Source organism: Equus przewalskii, chromosome 19 (genome assembly GCF_037783145.1).
Source record: "Equus przewalskii isolate Varuska chromosome 19, EquPr2, whole genome shotgun sequence".
NCBI lineage: Eukaryota > Metazoa > Chordata > Mammalia > Perissodactyla > Equidae > Equus > Equus przewalskii.
In genome coordinates this window covers 52,888,675-52,908,991 of record NC_091849.1, presented here as the reverse complement: position 1 = coordinate 52,908,991, position 20,317 = coordinate 52,888,675, and positions in this window count along the sequence as shown.

The following is a 20,317-nucleotide window of genomic DNA, read 5'->3' as shown; positions in this document are numbered from 1 at the left end:
GAATGTCTTTTTTTTTTCTTTTTTTTTTTTTAAATCAATGAAGAGTGTTTCCCCACCGCCATCCCAGTCTTCCTTTCATGTTTCATTGGGCAAACTACCATCACATGCCCCTTCCTTAAACTCTTAAGAGTGGGGAAGACCTTTTGGATAGACCACTGAAGGTCACTGGTGACCTTGAGCAGATCAGGGACGTAGTGGGGAACACCAGCTGACAGGAGCGCCTTTGGTGGTGAGACAGGGTAGAGGAATTGAAGGCAGGTGAGTTAACAACTCTAAGGAAGGACCATATCCAATTTCTCAGAGACAGGACAAAAGGATGGAAATAGGACAAGTTTTAAATTTCAGGGGTGTAGATTTTTTGAGGAAAGTGGTTGATCCTACTAATTGGTCTCTATTTTTTTCAGGACTATAGGAAGTGAGACATCAGACATTAGAGTCGGGGTGGAGTGAGGGCTTGAGAAGAAGGGAGAAGTTTGAAACCCACCCAGAGCAGGATTAGAAGGTCACTTACTTTATGAAACGTTCCTAAGGGCTGCTACCTGCTAAACCCAAGTCCACCCATGTGTCCTCCTGCTCTTGTTACCTCTCTGTTTGACACAGTCCCAACTACACGAAGCATTCCTTGGTTTCTGTGTCCATCTCGCGTCCCACTCCTACCTCCTTGGTCCCACGTCCTACCACCTCTTTAATTTTGGGGTCCCCTCCTTCTCTCCTTTGTGTTTAACTATAGACTCACAAATACAAAACTGCCTACATCCCCACTAGTTGAAATGTGTTCGACAGCTGGCAGAGTTCTCATCGCTTGGGACCTTGTGAGAAATGCAGAATCTTGGGCTCCACCCAAGATGATTGCATCACCATCTGCATTTTGAACAGGCTCTTCACAGGACTCCTATGCTCTTTACAGTCTAAGACGCACTTGCCTGTTGGACGCCTCTCGTTAGGTGTGTGCTGGGCATCTGAAGCTTTGTGTATTCAAAACACCTGTACCACCCCCTTCATGCACTGCGCTCCAGCTCACTGTCTTTGCTCTGCTCCTGGGACGAGCCAGACTCAGACTCATCTCGGATCCTTTCCCTCAGTTATTCTCTCTGCCTGTAAAGCTCTTTCTCTGGGCGTGACTGGCTCCTTCTTGCCATTCGGGTCTCAGCATAAATATCACCTCCTTAGTGAGTCTTCCTGGACAACTCAGTCTAGAGTAAGGCCTCAGTTACCTTCTCTCGCATCAACTAGTTTAATTCTAATTTTCATTATAGAATTTTTCACTCCTTATTTGTTTATTTTCTTTCTTTCCTCGACAGAATATATGCACCAGCTTCACTCTTACTTCTGAGGGCCTAGTACAATAGCTATCCAATAAATGTTAGTTAGAAGGAAAAATAAAAATAGAAATGAGGGCCTGGCCCAGTGGCGCAGCGGTTAAGTTCACACGTTCCACTTTGGCAGCCCAGGGTTTGCTGGTTCAGATCCTGGGTGCGGACGTGGCTCCATTTGGCACACCATGCTGCGGTAGGCATCCCACATATAGAGTGGAGGAAGATGGGCACAGATGTGAGCTCAGGGCCAGTCTTCCTCAGCAAAAAGAGGTGGATTGGCAGCAGTTAACTCAGGGCTAATGTTCCTCAAAAAAAAAAAAAAAGAAATGAGTTTAACTCAAACATTTAGGAATTTAAGACAGGAAACCGTTCCACTTGAACTCTGTCTTTTTAATATATTTTTTAAAATTTCCTGAATCCTTGATAGTTCTTTAGAGTTTATTTGTTTCATAACAGTTTGGAAGCAATGCTTACTAAAAATCCTCAAAATACATATTGAATAATTGAATTAAGGAATGGATACATATATGTGCCAAAGAAATTTGAGAGAATGTTAAGAAACGCTAGAGAAAGTAAAATTGTCAGAGAAACAAATATCCTTTTAGCAGGAATCAATCCATCAGAATCAGTACAAAAGGTTGACCATATCAGTAACAACAAAAACCTTCCTGAGGGGGAAGAGAGGCATTAGCTACAAGAATACGTGTAATTCCTTCCTATCTGTATCTCTCTTACACATACACACTCACAGGCACACACACACACGTGTACACCATTCCATTGAGGGACAGTAAAGCCCAGTTTCCTCATTGAAACTTTCTGGAACTGTCTCTTCTCCTATCCAAGGAGCCAGATCTGCATTGCCTATTCAAAGTCCACTGGGACATGTCATCAAGAAGAGCAAGCCCGTTCCATCAGCTGCCATCTTTGTGGTTAAGAGTTAAAGATTTCATGATAATTTGCTGTGAAGACCTCATTAATTTAGTATTCCTTAAGTAGTTGTCATTTATAGGTATTTCAGAATCATGTCTTGGGAGAGATATAATACTCAATTTTTCGTGGCTGACACAAACTTCCTCTCTGTGGTCTCACTTCCGGCCACACATTCGATCCATCAGTGGAGGACAGGTTGGTGGGGGTTGGGGGTGCAGGCAGGGGGAAGAAACAGCACTGATGCCCGGGCTTCACCTCCGAGATTGTCATGTATCTGGTCTGGAGTGGGACTTCAAGTATCAGCATTTAAAAGAGCGTGTGTACAAGGGCGGTCTCATGTGCAGCCACAGTTGAAAATCTGCTCTCGTGTAGTGGCTTTTAAAATGTGGTCCCAGGACCAGCAGCGTCAGCAATATGGCCTACTTTTCCCAGAAGCTTTATTCAGATGTACCTGGGTCCTCTGGGAGTCAGCTGACAAAATGCATATCATTAATATGTGTCTACTCCAGAGATGAGGGAAGCAACAGAATACCAATTCATTAGAAGACAAATTAGAACTTACTAAAAATGCAAATTTGAAGTCCCAACCCAGTTCTACTGAATCGGCAGCTCTGGGGTGAGACCCAGCAATCTGTGTTTTTACAGGCCCTGCAGACACTTCTCAGGCACCATAAAGTTTGAGAATACTGCTCTAGGGTGAACTGCCTTCCAAAACAGTGATTTACCACCCTTGTAATTGAGGAGAAAAACAGACAAGACTCAGTTTATTGCATGTTCTACATTCACACAACAAAGCATCATTTAAAATAAAACTCATATAATCCAAACAGCCGTATCACTCCACGTTTCCAACATAAAACAAGGGAGAGTGGAGCACGCAGAACAGATGTCAGCATCCCCTGCCACATTCATCCCCTTGACTCTGTTTCCCTGCTGCCTAAGGTGGAAGAGCCATGTGAACAGGCTTATCCTCAGGATTTCTCCAGGAGGCATGGATGAGAGACAAATTTCACCAGTTTTCTATATTTAGTATCCCTCAAGCTTATTGATAAAGTATAAAAGCAAATTAAAGGGAGCACTAGGGATAGTCGTAAAGGAAGATTAAAAATAATGCATCTAGGGGCTGGCCCCGTGGCTGAGTGGTTAAGTTCGCGCGCTCCGCTGCAGGCGGCCCAGTGTTTCGTTGGTTCGAATCCTGGGCGCGGACATGGCACTGCTCATCAAACCACGCTGAGGCAGCGTCCCATATGCCACAACTAGAAGGACCCACAACGAAGAATATATAACTATGTACCGGGGGGCTTTGGGGAGAAAAAGGAAAAAAATAAAATCTTAAAAAAAAAAAATAATGCATCTATTGAGGGAGGGAGACATTGTCACCAAATTATGCTGTCCCATTGAGACAGGAGGTTTAATGGACTCACTGCATAGCCACCAGTTTTGAGTCTTCTTTGGCACCGTCTGATCTGCGACTCAGTGACTATATTGCCTTGGTCAATATCTTTAAAATTCGCTTCAAACCTCACTTCCTTCACCTGTAAACTTGGATAATAATAGCACTTAGTTATACAGCTGTTGGAAGGATTTCATGAAATAATGGTTACACGCATTTGGCAAATTGTCTGGCATTTAGCGAGTGGTCGGTAAATGTTAACCATCATCACTTTTATTGTCCCTTTCTATGGCACTGCCTTGAAGTGGAACTCTTCCTCCTTTACAGTTGTTTATGGCTCAGAGAGCCTCTTGTAAGAGATCCTCCTCTTCCATGTGAAGGCTGCATTGTCTTAAAGGGCCTGCCATGATCCCAAAAGAGACAGCTCACCATCAAACTCCAGAATCATGTAATCTCGGATTGGCACCAAGGTCTCAGGACTTACTTATTATGCTGCATCACTGAGCTATGCACTCTGAGCTGATCCTTTCTTGCATTTCACATGACTATAGTTGCTGTAGCAATTTACTATGCGATTTGCCGAGTAAACCTGTCTAAAGAACATCGTGACAGGCTCAGGCTCCATATTTGGCATCACCTAAAGTCAGAAATTTCATGAACGTTGGGAATTTGTCCTACTCTTTGGGCAGTTGGACAAGTGAGCAGGTGGATTTGATATCTATTGCCACACAAGTGGCCAGTATTTATTTGGTGGGCTATCCAGCGAGGCAGGCTCCTACTTCCTTCTTGTTCTACAGGATACTATTCTACATGCTTCCACTGTGAAGCTGTGTGCTTAGTTGAAGAGGACTAATCTTTGCTTCCATAGGAATTATCTATCCTCTGACCTAACTGAACCATAGTATCAAGTTTATGTGGTGTATGGAAGAGCTTAAACCGTTCTAGGAATCAAGAAGAAATACCTCATAACTTCTGGTAACTGTTTCATCTGAACTTTCCTTTCTCCAGCTAGTTCTTTAAGGCCTCTCTCACTGGTAAAGTAAGCCAAGACATCACAGGTAGCCAGACCATTATCCTGAATCCTCTGAATCCTGAAAAGCTTCCTCTCAATCAGAAGGTTTTCACAATGGCTTCTCTCTTTCAGTACATGAATGCCAACGTCTTGGATGGGTGGGAAGGCACTCTGGAAGCATTGTCAGAGGCCTGTGGCATTACAAAGAAACACTGCCTGCTTTCCCCAGGAGCTTCATCAAGTTGAAACTGAATCATCTGGGAGTCAGCTGACAAAACATGTGTTCTGAATACGTGTATACTCCAAAGAAGAGGGGAAGCAATGGAATTGGAATACCAATGTCTGGATTTTTTAAAAATTTATTTTGAAAATAGTTTATTTAGAAATATTTCCATTATTAGATTTTTTTTTTTGCTAAAAATAATGTACGCCTCCCCATAAAAACTTCCTATTTTCTCCCTTTAAAACAACACTGGAAAGTGACTATTTCACTTTGTCTAAAAATCTTCCAAGGAGAATTTCAGTGGTTTTATTTTTAAAATTCATTTGTTAAAAAAATAAAAAATTCTATTTCGTCTCATAAGTTTGCAAGAACAACTGACAGACTCTAGGAAAGCAGCCATATGTTAGTGAATTTCAATAAACCTTTTCTACGAAACTGGTCAATGAGATTTAAAACCTCGGTCATGTTTTTGTAAGCGTAACCCTAACGCATTTCTACTTAGATTCACATGTGTTTACTAGCTTCCCTGCCTCAGCTTTATGTGCTATAATTGCCATATACCATTGTGTAATTTTAAGGTGTACAGTGTGATGATTTGATATATATTGCAAAATGGTTGTCACTATAGTCCTAGTTAACACCTCCACCGTGTCACATAATTACCGTTAAGACTTGTTTGTGGTTTGAACGTTTACAATCTACTCTCTTAGCACTTTCAAGTATATAATACAGTATTATTAGCTATAATCACCATACTAGAATGATGGTTACCAGCGGGGTAATGGGGACATGGTTAAAGAGTACAAACTTCAAAAGATGAATAAACTCTGGGGCTCTGCTCTCTGTCTCTTTCTTATAGCAGCCTATACGATCAGATACCTATCACTTTTGTATAAAGAAAAACATATCTATGGACCTGTGTTTAAACAAAAAGCAGTATGTCCTAGGTTTGTCAATTCCTAAGGTCTTCACAGGCATTGAGTATCAGAGAAGTTCAGTTAGAATTATGGACAATGAGGAAGAAGGGAGAAATATGTGATGACAGATGTTAGGAGCATGAGTGAGGGTAGATGTGTGTGTTTCTGTAAGGCATTTGTACACACACGTAAAGGACGGTGTCCAACACAGACATTGCAAGGCTCTTAGTCTGCTGCTGTTACTGGTCTTTTACCACTCAGGTGACCAGAGACTGTTCTGTGGGCCTGCTGGAGTTCTGGAACAGTAGAGCACCATCATTAGGTATTTAATGTGTACAGGTGAGGTTGTCCTCCTAAGTTGTCGTTTTGTGAAGCCATACATTCATGTCAATGACATTATCTTTTAGAACTGGAATTGCATTGCATCTCTTCCATACAAAAAACTAAATTTCACTAATGTATAGTCACATTCAATTTTTATATTATGCTGATATTGCTAAAGATAGTATTAACCAAATTTTGTTTTTATGTTTTAATATTATTAAGAATCGCGATATTAAACAATTCAATTATTCACTAGATTTTTATTCAAATGATATTCACTTATTTCTAAAACTCAGATCTAGGCTGCCACAAGAGAAGTTCTCAACTTTCTAGGTAATTTGAAAGAATATGTCAAATTTTTCTAAAATAATTTCAGTGAGCAGTATATAAACAATTGCTTCACTGGCAGAATGTTTGAGGAGGTGTCCAGAACTACAAGGCAGCAATTTTGAAGGGATATCGGTTACTTCTATCTTTAACTAGTTTGTTTAGAAAAAATCATATTTTATTTCTTATTTCTCATAACTCATATATAGTACCATTTATCTAGATGGATAATTAAAGATGGGCTATTAAAGATACATGATTTTCCAGAGTAATTGAAGGTTTCTGCTTTAAATCCCAAGTATTTTTAGAATAAACATTTCTGTAGGAAGTATTTCTGTGGTCAGGATTTATTTGCTCACCACGCACAAGGCCATTCCTAATGGAGATTTAATCTAGCATTCTAGTATAATTTCCTGTCATCTTCTACTACCCTACCCTCCATAGCCTCTGTTCAAACCCTCTCAAAACGCATCACTACTGAATATCCTGCCCTTCCACGTGCTCTTCTGGCTTCTGATGTCGATCTCCCATGGGTAGCTTTACTCATCCATCATGCTCCCATGCCAACTTGCTCATCCTTGATCACTCTTCTTTGTGCCAGTCTTTTCTAGACTGTGAGCTTCTGAAATTCAGAGACAATGTTGCATGTACCTGTGTATCCCCAGTGCCTCACATGATATCTGACATATTGTAGCATCTCATGAGTATAAGTTGAAGGAATAAATGAATTGACATAACTTGCTGTCTTGATAATTCGGGGATTTATTATAAACTTCATTTAGTAACAGTCTCAGTTGCTATGAGATATAGGGCTAAATATAAGGCCTAAGATTCCATGGTTTGGGGAAACTTTGCCTTCATTTTCCTAAATTGGCAGAGTTCTTACTTTTAAATCATGTCTTGGCATTTTCCGTTTCACTTGCTATTTTAAATCACTGAAGATGGGGAAGCCCAGCAGAAAGTTAGTAAGCAGCCAAGATATATTTGATATGTGCACCACTTTTGCTAGGATTGCCTCATGCACAAATTAATGAGCTGTTAATGAAACCTGTAGGTTCTCCTGTAAGTGAATTGAAAAAGCACAAGTGGAAATCAGGGTTCTTATTTGCCTACAGGTTTCAGAGTAGTAAATTTTATTCATTCATTTAACAAGTATTCATTAAGCACACACATAAAATAAACACTTTGCTCGGTTCTGAGGTTTCAGTAGTGAACAAAGCAGCTTCAGTCCTCTCTTTATCAATATTCCACTCAAATTCTTGGAAGGTACCTCAGTGTAAGTTTGATATTCACTCTACAGGGTGACAAGTACAGATGTAATTGAATGGCTCTGAAGTGTACCTGATGTGCTGAACAGGGTCTTCCAAATAAGGATCTACATGGAGTCCAAGATCTAGACCAGCCAATGCTACTGGGAACCAATGACTGGACAGTGCTTAAGTGGGAAAATATAAAGAGTTTCTAGACGAATAGAGTTCATTTCAATTGTTGGCCTTTCTGGCACACAATGTACTTCTGTGTATTTGTCTATTTTTATGCCAACCTTTATCTCTTTCAGTTGCAATGGCTCCAGATTACTTATCTTGGGTTTGCCTCACTGTCTGGCCTGAAACTCTAGCAAGTGTAGACAATCATGTACCATTTCATGAATTTACTTATCACCTCTGTACTCAGTTCTTTGTTACAATGCCCAAGTTAAAGGGCATAGTATGCACAGAAAAATATAAGGGTTGAGACCCTGAAAGTCTAAGCCTGTGGATACTTTATAAATTCTCAGCAATTTCTTCATCATTTAACAAGTACTTATTAATGAAATATAGACTAAAAAGACAATAGAAAAGATCAATGAAACCAAGAGCTGGTTCTTTGAAAAGACAAACAAAATTGACAAACCTTCAGCTAGAATCACCAAAGAAAAAGAGAGAGGGCTCAAGTAAATAAAATTAGAAATGAAAGAGGAGACATTACAGGTGATACCACAGAAATATAAAGGATAATAAGAGACTACTATGAACAATTATCTGCCAACCAAGTGGACAACCTAGAAGGATTGGATAAATTCCTAGAAACATATAACCTTCCAAGACTGAATCATGAAGAAATAGACAATCTGAATAGACAGATAAACCAGCAAGGAGGTTAAATCAGTAACCAAACACCTCCCAATTAAGAAAAGTCCAGGACTTAAGATGATGGCTTCACTAGTGAATTCTATCAAAGATTCAAAGAAAAATTAATACCAATCCTTCTCAAAGTCTTCCAAAAAAATAAGAGGGAACACTCCCAAACTCATTTACAAAGCCAGCATTATCCTGACACCAAAACCAGACAAAGATGTCACAAAAAAGAAAATTACAAGCCAATATCCCTGATGAATATAGATACAAAAATCTTCAATAAAATATTAGCAAACTGAATTCAACAGTAAATTAAAAGGATCATACCTTACAATCAAGTAGGATTTATTCCAATGATACAGGGATGGTTCAATCCACAATATCAATCAATGTGATACACCAGATTAACAAAATGAAGGTTGAAAATCATATGATAATCTCAATAGATGCAAAAAAGCATTTGACAAAATTCAACATCCATTTATGATTAAAAATATCAACAAAGTGAGGATAGAGGAAACATACTTGAACATAATAAAGGCCATGTGTGACAGGCCTGTAGCTAACAATATATTCTATCGTGAAAAACTGAAAGCTCTTCCTTTAAGACCAAGAAAAAACAAGGACACTCACTCTCACCACTTTTATTCATCACAGTGTTGGAAATCCTAGCTAGAGCAATTAGGCAAGAAAAAAATATCAAAGACATCCAAATCAGAATGGAAGAAGTAAAACTGTCACTATTTGCAGATTACATAATATCATATATAAAAAACCCTAAAGACTCCACCAAAAAACTGTTAGAACTAATAAACAAATTCAGTAAAGCCACAGGACATAAATCAATACAAAAATTCTGTTTCTATACACTAAGAACAAACTATCAGAAAGGATAATTAAGAAAACAATCCCATTTTGGGGCTGCCCTTGGGGCATAGTGGTTATGTTCGCACACTCTGCTTAGATGGCCCAGGGTTCACAGGTTCAGATCCCCAGCACGGACCTATACACCACTCATCAACCTATGCTGTGGTGGTATCTCGCATACAAAATAGAGGAAGATTGGCACAGACATTAGCTCAGGGACAATCTTCCTCAAGGAAAAAAAGGAAGACTGGCAACAGATGTTAGCTCAGGGACAAACTTCCTCATTGAAAAAAAAAAAGAAAGAAAACAAAAAGCAAAGAAAACAATCCTATTTACAAATGCATCAAAAAGAATAAAATACTACAATGGATTTAACCGAAAAGATGAAAAACCTGTACACTGAATACAGTAAGACGCTGATGAAGAAAACTGAAGCAGAGACAAATAAATGGAAAGTTATTCCATGCTCATACATTGGAAAAATTCATATTGCTAAAATGTCCATACTACCCAAAGTGATCTACAGATTCAATGCAATTCTTGTTAAAATTTTAATGGCATTTTTCACAGAAATAGAACAAACAATCCTAAAATTGGTGAGGAATAACAAAAGACTCCATATAGCTAAAGCGATCTTGAGAAAAAACAAAGCTGAGTGCATTGCACTTCTTGTTTTCAAACTATATTACAAAGTTACAGTAACCATAACAGTGTGATAAAGCAGGCACACAGATCAATGGAACAGAATAGAAAGCCCAGAAATAAACCCACACTTATATGTTCAATTAATTTATAATGAAGGAGCCAAGAATATACAATGGGGGAAAGACAGTCTCCCCAATAAATGGTGTTGGGGAAATGAACATCGACATGCAAAAGAATGAAACTGGACCACTATGTAACACCATATACAAAAACTAACGCAAAATGGGTTAAAGACTTGAACATAAGACCTGAGACCATGAAACTCCTAGAAGAAAATGTAGGCAGTAAGCTTCTTGGCATTGGTCTTAGCGATAATCTTTTGATTTGACAACAAAAGCAAAGGCAACAAAAGCAAAAATAAACAAGTAGGACTACATCAAACTAAAAAGCTTCTGCATAGCAAAGGAAGCCATCAGGAAAATGAAAAGGCAGCCTACCAATGGCTATTATCAAAAAGACAAGAAATAACAAATGTTGGCAAGGATGTGGAGAAAAGGGAACCCTTGTGCACTGTTGGTGTATTTCAGATTAATTTTACATTATTTACATTACATTATTATTTTACATTAATTTAAATTGGTGTAGCCACTATCGAAAACAGTAGGGAGGTTCCTCAAAAGATTAAAAATAGAGCTACTATGTCATCCAGCAGCTCCACTTCTGGGTATTTATCCAAAGGAAATGAAAAGCCTAACTCAAACAGATATATAAACTCCAATGTTCATTGCAGTGTAATTTACAGTAGCCAAGATATGGAAAGAACCTAAGTGTTCATCAGTGGAAGAATGGATAAAGAATTTGTGGTCTACAAATACAATGAAATATTATTCATAAAAAAGAGTGAAATCTTGACATTTGGGACAACACAGATGGACCTCGAGGGCATTATGCTAAGTGAAATATATCAGATAGAGAAAGATAAACTTGTATGATCTCATACATATGTGAACGTAAAAAAACTAAAAACCAACCAAACTCATAGATACAGAGAACAGATTGGTGGCTGCCAGAGGCAGGGGGTGGGAGTTGGGTAAAATGGATGAAGGGAGTTAAAAGGTACAAACTTCCAGTTAAAAAATAAGTCAGTCATGGGGATATAATGTACAGCTTGGTGACCATAGTTGATAATACTGTATTGCGTATTTTAAGGCTGCTTAGAGAGTACATCTTAAGAGTAATCATCACAAGAAAAAGAAATCTGTAACTACGTATAGTGATGGATCTTATCTAGACTTATTGTGACTTATCATTTGTAGCTAGACTTATCATTTTCCAATACTTACAAATCTCAAATCATTATGTTGTATACCTGAAACTAATACCATGTTATATGTCAATTATACCTCAACAAAAAAATAAGTATTTATTGAGCACCTACTGTATAGTTAGGATTGTGTGTGCTTGCAAGTAACAAGAGTATCTAGGAACATGGTTGCGGTTATTGTCTAAAGCCCTGTGTAATAAAATGTCTGACTCCATTGTTGACGTGTGACCACTGACAGCTTTCCAGTCCCCCTACCCTGCCTTACCCTTCTGTGCTACATTGGGGCAAGCTGATAAGAAAGCCCAGGTGCTCCCTCCCTTGGGGCTGGTGGGGAAGTTCAAACCATGCAGTCACCAGCATGGAAGTTCAGATTGTGCAGGAACTACCACCTTGGCTCTTTCTCCTAGCCACAATAAAACCTAGGGCCATTTACCCCTTCTTTCATCCAAGCTGTTTTCAGATCTGCTTGGATATCTTCCCTAATCTTCTAAGATTCAGTACGAGAATGCTACATCTCTCCCTATCCTCTTGGTATGGGTGGCATCATCAGTTTCAACATCTGAACCAATTTTGGGTGGAGGCCCACTCTGTCTATGTGAGTGATCACAACCCTGATAAGGTTGTTTCTGCTCCACATGATGACAGCATGTTATCTTTCATCTTTATGCTGGTTTTCTCACAGTCTCAAGATGGTTTCTATAGCTCCACTCTTTATATTCACATTCAAGGCCAGAAGAAGGAGCTATAGCAGTCTTGCTGCATCTGTCTCTTTTTATTAGGAAGATTGCAGCTTTCCCATTATCACTGGCCAGAACTGTGTCATATCACTATACTTAGTTGTTAAAGAGTCAGGGAACTCAAGCATTTTATTTGAGAATATTGCTATCCCAAACAAAATAATAATTCTATATATGGAAGTGGGTGAGACTGGATCCTGGAAAAGCAACTATTTATGTCAGCAAGGCCAAATAGGGGCCAGGTGGTACTATGTTCTAGGAATATGACAATGAATAAAATTGCCAATGGTTCCTCATACAACTATCAAATGGGAGAATCATAGAAATTATCATCAGGTGACAATTGCACTGGTAGTAAGTGCCATGAAGGAGAAGCTTGTCTTTCTCTAGCAGTGTACGGCAGAGGATATGACCTTGCCAAGTGTATCCATTCATAGGACAGGATTCGTGAGATCAGAAGGGGAAGAAGAATTAAGTGCTAAACAGCAGAAGCGGAGGGCAAAGACCATCTCACGTGAAGGGAACACCATGTGTAAAGACCCTTTGGAAGGAAGGGGCATGATGCAACAGGGAAACTCAAAAAAGGCTCTTGTGGCTGAAGCACAGGGAAAAATGGGGGAATATGGAGGTGTGAACACAAACTGGTTAATAAAGACCTCATAAATTATAATATGCAAGGAGGTCAGACAGGCAGATGCTTGGGAGTTATGGTTAGAGGCTCAAACCTCTTCTACAGCTGTGTGCTCAGTGCTCAAACACAGCAATCACTCTCCCCAACTATATATTTTGTTCAGGACAAAAAGGCAGAAATAAAAATGACTAAATTACTTAGCAGGAATCAATTTTTTCATGTGATGTGATGTTATTATTCTAATAAATATTTCTCAAACACCCAATTCCTTAGGACTAAACAAAAACAAAGAAGAGAGAGATTTATCTTTCCTCCTATTGACCAGCTGACCAGCCCTGTGGTCTAATGGTTAAGACTTGGCTCTCTCACCCCCAGGGCCTGGGTTCATTTCCCAGTCAGGGAACCACACCACCCATCTGTCAGTTATACTGTGGTGGCTGTGTGTTGCTGTGATGCTGAAAGCTATGCCAACAGGATATCAAATACCAGCATGGTCACCCCTGGTGGACGGGTTTCAGCAGAGCTTCCGGACTAAGACAGATTAGGAAGAAGGAACTGGCCACCCACCTCCAAAATATTTGGCCATGAAAACCCTATGAATAGCAGTGGAGCATTGTCTGATAGAGCGCTGGAAGGTGAGAGGATGGTGCAAAGAGCTGTATATAGAGTGACAAGGAGTCGGGATCAACTTGATGGCACTAACCAAAAAATTGACTGTTCATTAAAGAGCATTTAGAATGAAAATAATACCTCTTTTTAAAATTTTTTAATTACCTCGAGATTCTTGTAATGGGGGAAAGAGAATGAACTGTGAGCTCGTTCCCCATTCTTGGCCATAAAACTGACATTCTACTAGAGGTGAGGGGCCATAGTAAGTATAACAAGAGAAAATTACTGTCGCTTTGATCTGGATACTCAAACAGGAATCAGAGGGTGAAATTGTAAAATATGTTCCAGAAGACAAATAGCGTATAGCAACAAACTAGAGATGTGTAAAGAAGGCTACACAGTGGATAATTAACATGACCTTTTGTTGCCCTGCTTTGCACTAGATGATACACTGAATATTGAAGAATCTGAAAGACTATGCTAAGAGAAGACTAAGAAAAAAATCATCCTATAGTTAGACTTTACTCTATTGTACAGAATGTTTGGTAGGCTTAACATTTTGCAGGGTTAAATCTAGGAGATAGTTTGTGAATGTTTGGATCACTTTCAAAAGAAAGTGATCATGTATTTAAGAGGAAACTTCATATATTTGAGAGGGACTTCTATAAGCCCTGGTTTACATAGCCTTAAGTTAAAGTTCTGTGTCTTGTTTTCTAGAAACATCATCTAGGGTAATAAATTACATCATTAAATTTCTTTGTGATCCTCAAAGCACCTAAAACAGAGCCCACAAACTGCCGATGTGCAATTATTTATTTATTTGATGTTATTTTTGTCAGTATGTAGGCCTTCCTCAGGAATATTGGCATTGTTCTGGACTATAACCTGTGTTAGAGGTTTTCGAATCTACAGTTCTTTACAGAATCATGTCAATGTGAACCAATAGCAAGTGCTTAGGATGGAATTAATAAGAGTTTTATTGATTCAAGGTGCTTTGCACCAGCTGTCAGACACAGACCAGACTCCTTAGCTATTCTTCACCCTGAATTCATAAAGAATAGCATCCCCATAGGACAATTTTAATTGGAAGCATATTTTCCCCCATAATGCAAACTCAGGGTCACAACAGGTAACCTGAAAGATTGTTCCACCATATGTGATCCCCAGAAAATATATTCCCCAAATATCATGATACACAAGGGGCGAAGATTACATAAGTCTTAAGATAAACTTCCCATCAAGTCAGTTTACCACAACTGAATAGTTGGGTTTCAAATGAAAGCAAGATGCAATTTAGATTCTGGTATACATTAGGAAAATGAAATTTATGTTATCCACCTGTTTGAGGGCCTGTTACTTTTATGTTAAGCTCCACAATGTGCTTCAAGATATTCAAGGATGAGCATAATATATGGTCATATATTCTGGATACCAGAAACTGTAAGGCTTTTTATTACAATAAAGTTAAATGTATAGTACTATTTTTATAAACTCTAAAAGAAGTCTATTAGTAACATAATTTCAGTCCTCATAAGAAATGGAAGAAAGTTTAATCCAGATATTTTTCTACATTAATGTTACTGGTAAGTAATTTGAAATAATTTTTGAATGTTGGTGTATAATTTAAGTATTAAATATAATTTTTGATGTTCATGAGGAAATTTTAAATGTTTTAAGCCTTCAAAAATGATATGCTTCAAGATAGAAGTTTTCAATTCTGATAAAAATATTTCCAGATCTCTGCTGTGTAATTGTCCAGGCATGAATAGTCATCACCATGACTAACAAATACCTACCTTCTATTGTACTGTATATACTAATGAGAATATGTCTCAGTCAGTTTGGGCTGCTATAACAAAATACCGTGTAGCTTATAAACAACAGAAATTTATTTCTCACAGTTCTGAAGGCTGAAAGTGTGAGATCAAAGTGCCAGCATGGTTGGGTTCTGGTGAGGCCCCTCTTCAAGCTTGCACACTGTTGACTTCTTGTGCTATCCTCACAGGGGGAAAATAAAGCTAGAGAGCTCTCTGGGGTCTCTGTTATAAGGGCGCTAACCCCATTCATGAGGGCTCCACTTTCATCAACCAAATTACCTCCCAAAGGCCTGCCTTCTAATACCATCACACTGGGGGCTTAGGATTTCAGCATATGAATTTTGTGGGGGATACAACCAATTGGTTCACAACATAATATTAAAGTTGAGGTGAATACATTTGCATTTTGCTTTTCTGTCAAATTCAGGATACCAAGTAAAGAGAGTGCAAATGGAATGTGTGACCAAAATGAAGGCTGCCATGCTTGATATTAATTTGCAAAGGTATTTGTGCAATTATTTATCTAAGCTCCGTGCAGGGAGGGTCTTTGTCACGTCCAGGTCCACCATAAGAACTGGTGCATAATTGTGTCTCAATATTTGTTGAATTAGTGATGTTTCCCTCATATACTCTCAGGGGAGCCATAAGAAATCACGCTGGAAAATAATGGAAAAGCAAGAGCAATTTTATGTGTAAAAAAAAATGGCATCCAGGAAACTATAAAGCGTTCATCCAACAGCCCAAGAGTGGTTGTAAGGAGGTAACCTGACCAATGTCGAGGAGCTTACCATCTACATTTCCACTTGCAAGACATCAGTTACAAGATCTTCATTCTCTTCATGCATGGTGATTTCCAGAAAGAGTCCAAGAGAGCCTCACATGCCATCAGAAGTCCCAGCTGCCCAGATCATCCATTGTTTTGTGCTTGCTTATCCCTTCACTCTGCTTTTTCCCAGTAGAGTCCCACCTACCATTCTTCCCTGCCCTTCCAGATCCTTCCATTGGGCTTCAGGACTTCACTCTTGGTCATCACCATACTTGTCTATATCTTTAGCATGTTCACTTTACTTTCTCCTTACTCTTATTCAATTATTCTTCATCATAGACTGGATATTAGAATCATCATAGAAGATCAAAAAAATACCAATGTTCTGGACTATGTCACATCAGTTAAATCCAGAGGGAAGGAGCATGAACATCAGTAAGTCTAAATGCTTCCCAGATGATTAGGTTGGCTACACAGGGTTGAGAGCCACTAGACCAGTGGTTCTCAAAGTACAGCCCCTAGGACAGCAGTGTCAGCATCACCTGGGAACCTACTGGGAATGCAAATTCTCACCTCACCCCAGATAAACTAAATAGAAACTCAGGAGATAGACCTCAAAAAGCTTTGTCTAACAACTCCTGAAAGTGATTATGATGAGGATGAGTTTAAGAACTGTAGCATTGGGCCGACTGCAACCTGATTGGAGCCTGGAGACTCGATCCTCTCAATTTTAAGCCGTTTCCTCCCACAGCTCACGTTCTTCAGGACTTGAAGTTTCACATTCCCCTTCATTCCTTTTTCTGCTCCAAAAACGTTTCTCCTTCCTGCTGCTTCAAAATACCTCAAATCTCTGAAGAAAATGTCATCAAATTTAGGTACCCATTACTGATCCTTTTTGTCATCTTCTATTCTCCTAATAATTCCTTCTCACTCATGATGACTTCAGTTCCTGGCTCACTGTTTTTTGCTTGTTTCTTTGCTTTTTTCTCCATTACTACTCTTGTCTCCATTACCACTCTTATCATCCTCTTTGGTGACTTTCACACCCCTGTAGGTTAACTACCTGACACCTGACCTCTTAGTCCTTATTTGCTTCATTTAAAATGTCTTTCGTCTCGATGTCCCCTTCAACTCTGGCTACTTCTCCCACAGTCCTATTGATTGTAACTTGTGAAATTGATTTCACCTCCCACTTCCCACTTATCCAGTTGTTATACCAGCATTCTCACTTCAACTCTTGATCTCCTGCAAGACCACCATGCTTGGATCCAACTATCTTCCATTTTCTATGACCCATGCTGGCTTCCTCTCATTGCCAGAATGGCTCAACTAATTTATAATTAAGTTCCCCTGCCTCTTCTTCTGCCCTCCATTGAACTCACCTGGGAAAACCAACTGTGGTAAAATCCAGCTCTTGACACCTGATTGGTTGATGGAGAAAAATCAACCAGTTCTATTGACATGTATATTTTGATTTTTGACCATAAATCTCAAATATGTCAGGTAATTTGAATAATAATTATATAGTAGAAAGTCCACATATAATTCTTACCATGTTCCAGGCACAGTTATAATGGACTTATGCATACTAGCTAATTTATTCCTTTTGAAACCCTCTAAGGTATGTGCTTTTAATCTCCTTGTTTCATTATTGAGGGGACGAAGCTCAGAGAATTTAGGCAACTCAACCTAAATCATAAAACAAGTAAGTGAGCCAATAATGACTTGAACCAACATACGCTTAGACATATTGCCTCTACAATACTTCCCTTGTACATTTATTTATTCATTTTCCAAAATAATCATTTCACTCTCTCCCTTCTCACATTTCTATAAACTCCTCTTCTCGCTTATCAGTTGATGACCTCATACTTCACGGAAACTCTACATATAAAACCCCATTACGAAGGTCCCCTTAGGAACAAAACTTCTCACAAGGATTAACTATATTCGTTGTCTTCATTTCCTCATTTTTCATTCTCTCTTTAACCCAGTGTAATTGAGCTTCTGTCTCCACCCTGTCAATAAGATCTATTCAAGATCTCAATGACTTACATTATGCCAAAGTCAAAATTAGTTATCCTTATTGTACTCAATCTCTTGGCAATATCTGACACCATTGAACATACCCTCCATTTTGGAAACCTCTATCCACTTGGCTTGTCCCTGGTAACCTTCATTTCTTATTGGCTATCTTCATGGTAGCCTTGTTTTCTCATCTTGCTCTTCCCAGACCACTAAGTGTTGAAATGGCCCATGGCATTTTTCTCAGTCTTTTTCTATCTTTTTCTACATTCCTTTGCTAAGTGATTTCTTAAATTCTCATGATTGTAAATAACATTCATACACTGATGATTCAAGCTAGACTTTACTCTGGGGCTCTACCTTCATATGACAAGTGTCAATAAAAATTTTTATTTGAATGTTTATGCCATCTTGAAGCATAATTGGATCCAAAAACCAGACATATATTTCCCTTTGCTCTAAATTACCAAATACATTCTACTCCAGGTAAAAAAATCCAATATGTATCTACATTGAGTTCTAGATTTTCCTCATGTCCTGTATCTTGTATATCAATAAGCCTAGTTGGCTTTACCTCCAGTATTTTTATTCCAAACCAGATGATATTTCACATCTCCACTGAGACAATCCTCATCTAATCTACATTCATTTTCTCCCCTGGATACAGAATCAGTCTCTTAATTGGTTTCCCTGCTTCCATTTTTGTCTACATTCAATCTTTTTTCCAAACAGCAGCCAGATTTCTCCAGAACCTAATTTAAGTTATATCATTCTTCTCTTTGAAACCATCTGAAGAATTCATGTTGCAATCAGAATGAAATGCAACTCACCTTAAGTTTCCTCCTGTTGAGTCCTCTGACTTCATCTTTGACCACTCTAATCTTCCTTACTCTCTCTGTTCTACACCCTTCACTTTCCGTGGCTTGAACATATGAAGCTCAATCTCATCCTAGGGACTTATCACTTGTTCTTTCTCTTCTTTCTGCTTAGAATGATTTTCCACCACATGGTTTCTTCCATCTCAACTTTTAGTTCTCAACTCAAATAGTACTCCCTTGGAGGATTTTCTTGATCTTCTAATCAAGAAAGATTTGTTGACTGTTGAACTAAAAGAAGGCATTAGCATAAGTAGGATTGAATTTACTTTTGATGTGTAATTGTCTTCATGCTGACACCTTATGAGATGAGTAATGTACTTATTTTACTTTACTGGGTGTTTTCCTTGAAGTGCATTTGTGAAGGAGAATTGGCTATGAAATGACTAAAAACGTTGATCTGCATGTTCCTATGGACAGTGTCTCTTTGTTAGTCATTGTCACAGTATTCTATTTTTTCTCTGCTGCTAGCTGATTTCCCCTTTTCTGAGCTTGTTTCTCTCCTGTCTTTCATGAAATCAGATAAAAAAAAGTTTCTAAAAAAAGATGGGAGGAGAAGAAGAATAAAAGATGGGAAAGAATTAATACCTGTGATGAAAGAAATTTACAGTATTTGTAAGACAATCAGATGAATGCATAAAATGATATTTTGTTTTATGTTGTATGGTTGTATGTTGAAATAACTAATACAAAGGGTAGAATACTTCATATGATTTTTACGGTAAACAATCCTTGTGTGTTTCAAGATTGCTGCCAATAATGCCAAGGACTGCCAGTTCTACTCACTCCTGATCACCACTCTGACCCACAGCCCCAGTTCCATCAAGGTTCAATACAAACATGGGAGTGCTAGATAAATCTTCATGTTCTAATCAACCATTTTGCTCTGACAAACCCCTCAAAACTAATCTCCAAGCTCTTTCTCTATTATTGAGATATCAGGAAAACAAAATATGTTAATGCCCCTATTATATATCTTTAAATTCTAATATTTTAGTCAAATTGCTTATTATTTGTAGAGACTAATTTTGATCAAATAATCCAAAAAGAATAGGATGTCTCTGAAACTTGCTCCTAATAGATATCTACTACTTCTGAATTTCCTCTTTATGGAGATTTTGTTTCCCATCATTTCCTTTTATATATTTTATCTCACCTTTAACTTCTAAGCATTACCTTTCTGACCTGGATGGTTCACTTATTTGGCACCAGGAACCTTTGCTATTCTTTCTTTATTATTGTCTGAGAAACATTTGTTCCTTTAACCTTTCTAGAGCTACTAAGGCAGAGATGCCAAACCAATAGACGAGTCCTCTAAAGAGCACATCTGTGTGGATTGCAGTTTCCAGAAAAGAGGAGAAAAGCAGGTAGTGGTGGTTCCACCAAAACTCACTGTGTTCTGCACGTGACTGTCAGCAGCAAAGCCTTCAATCTTTTCCCCTGCAATGAATGGATGATC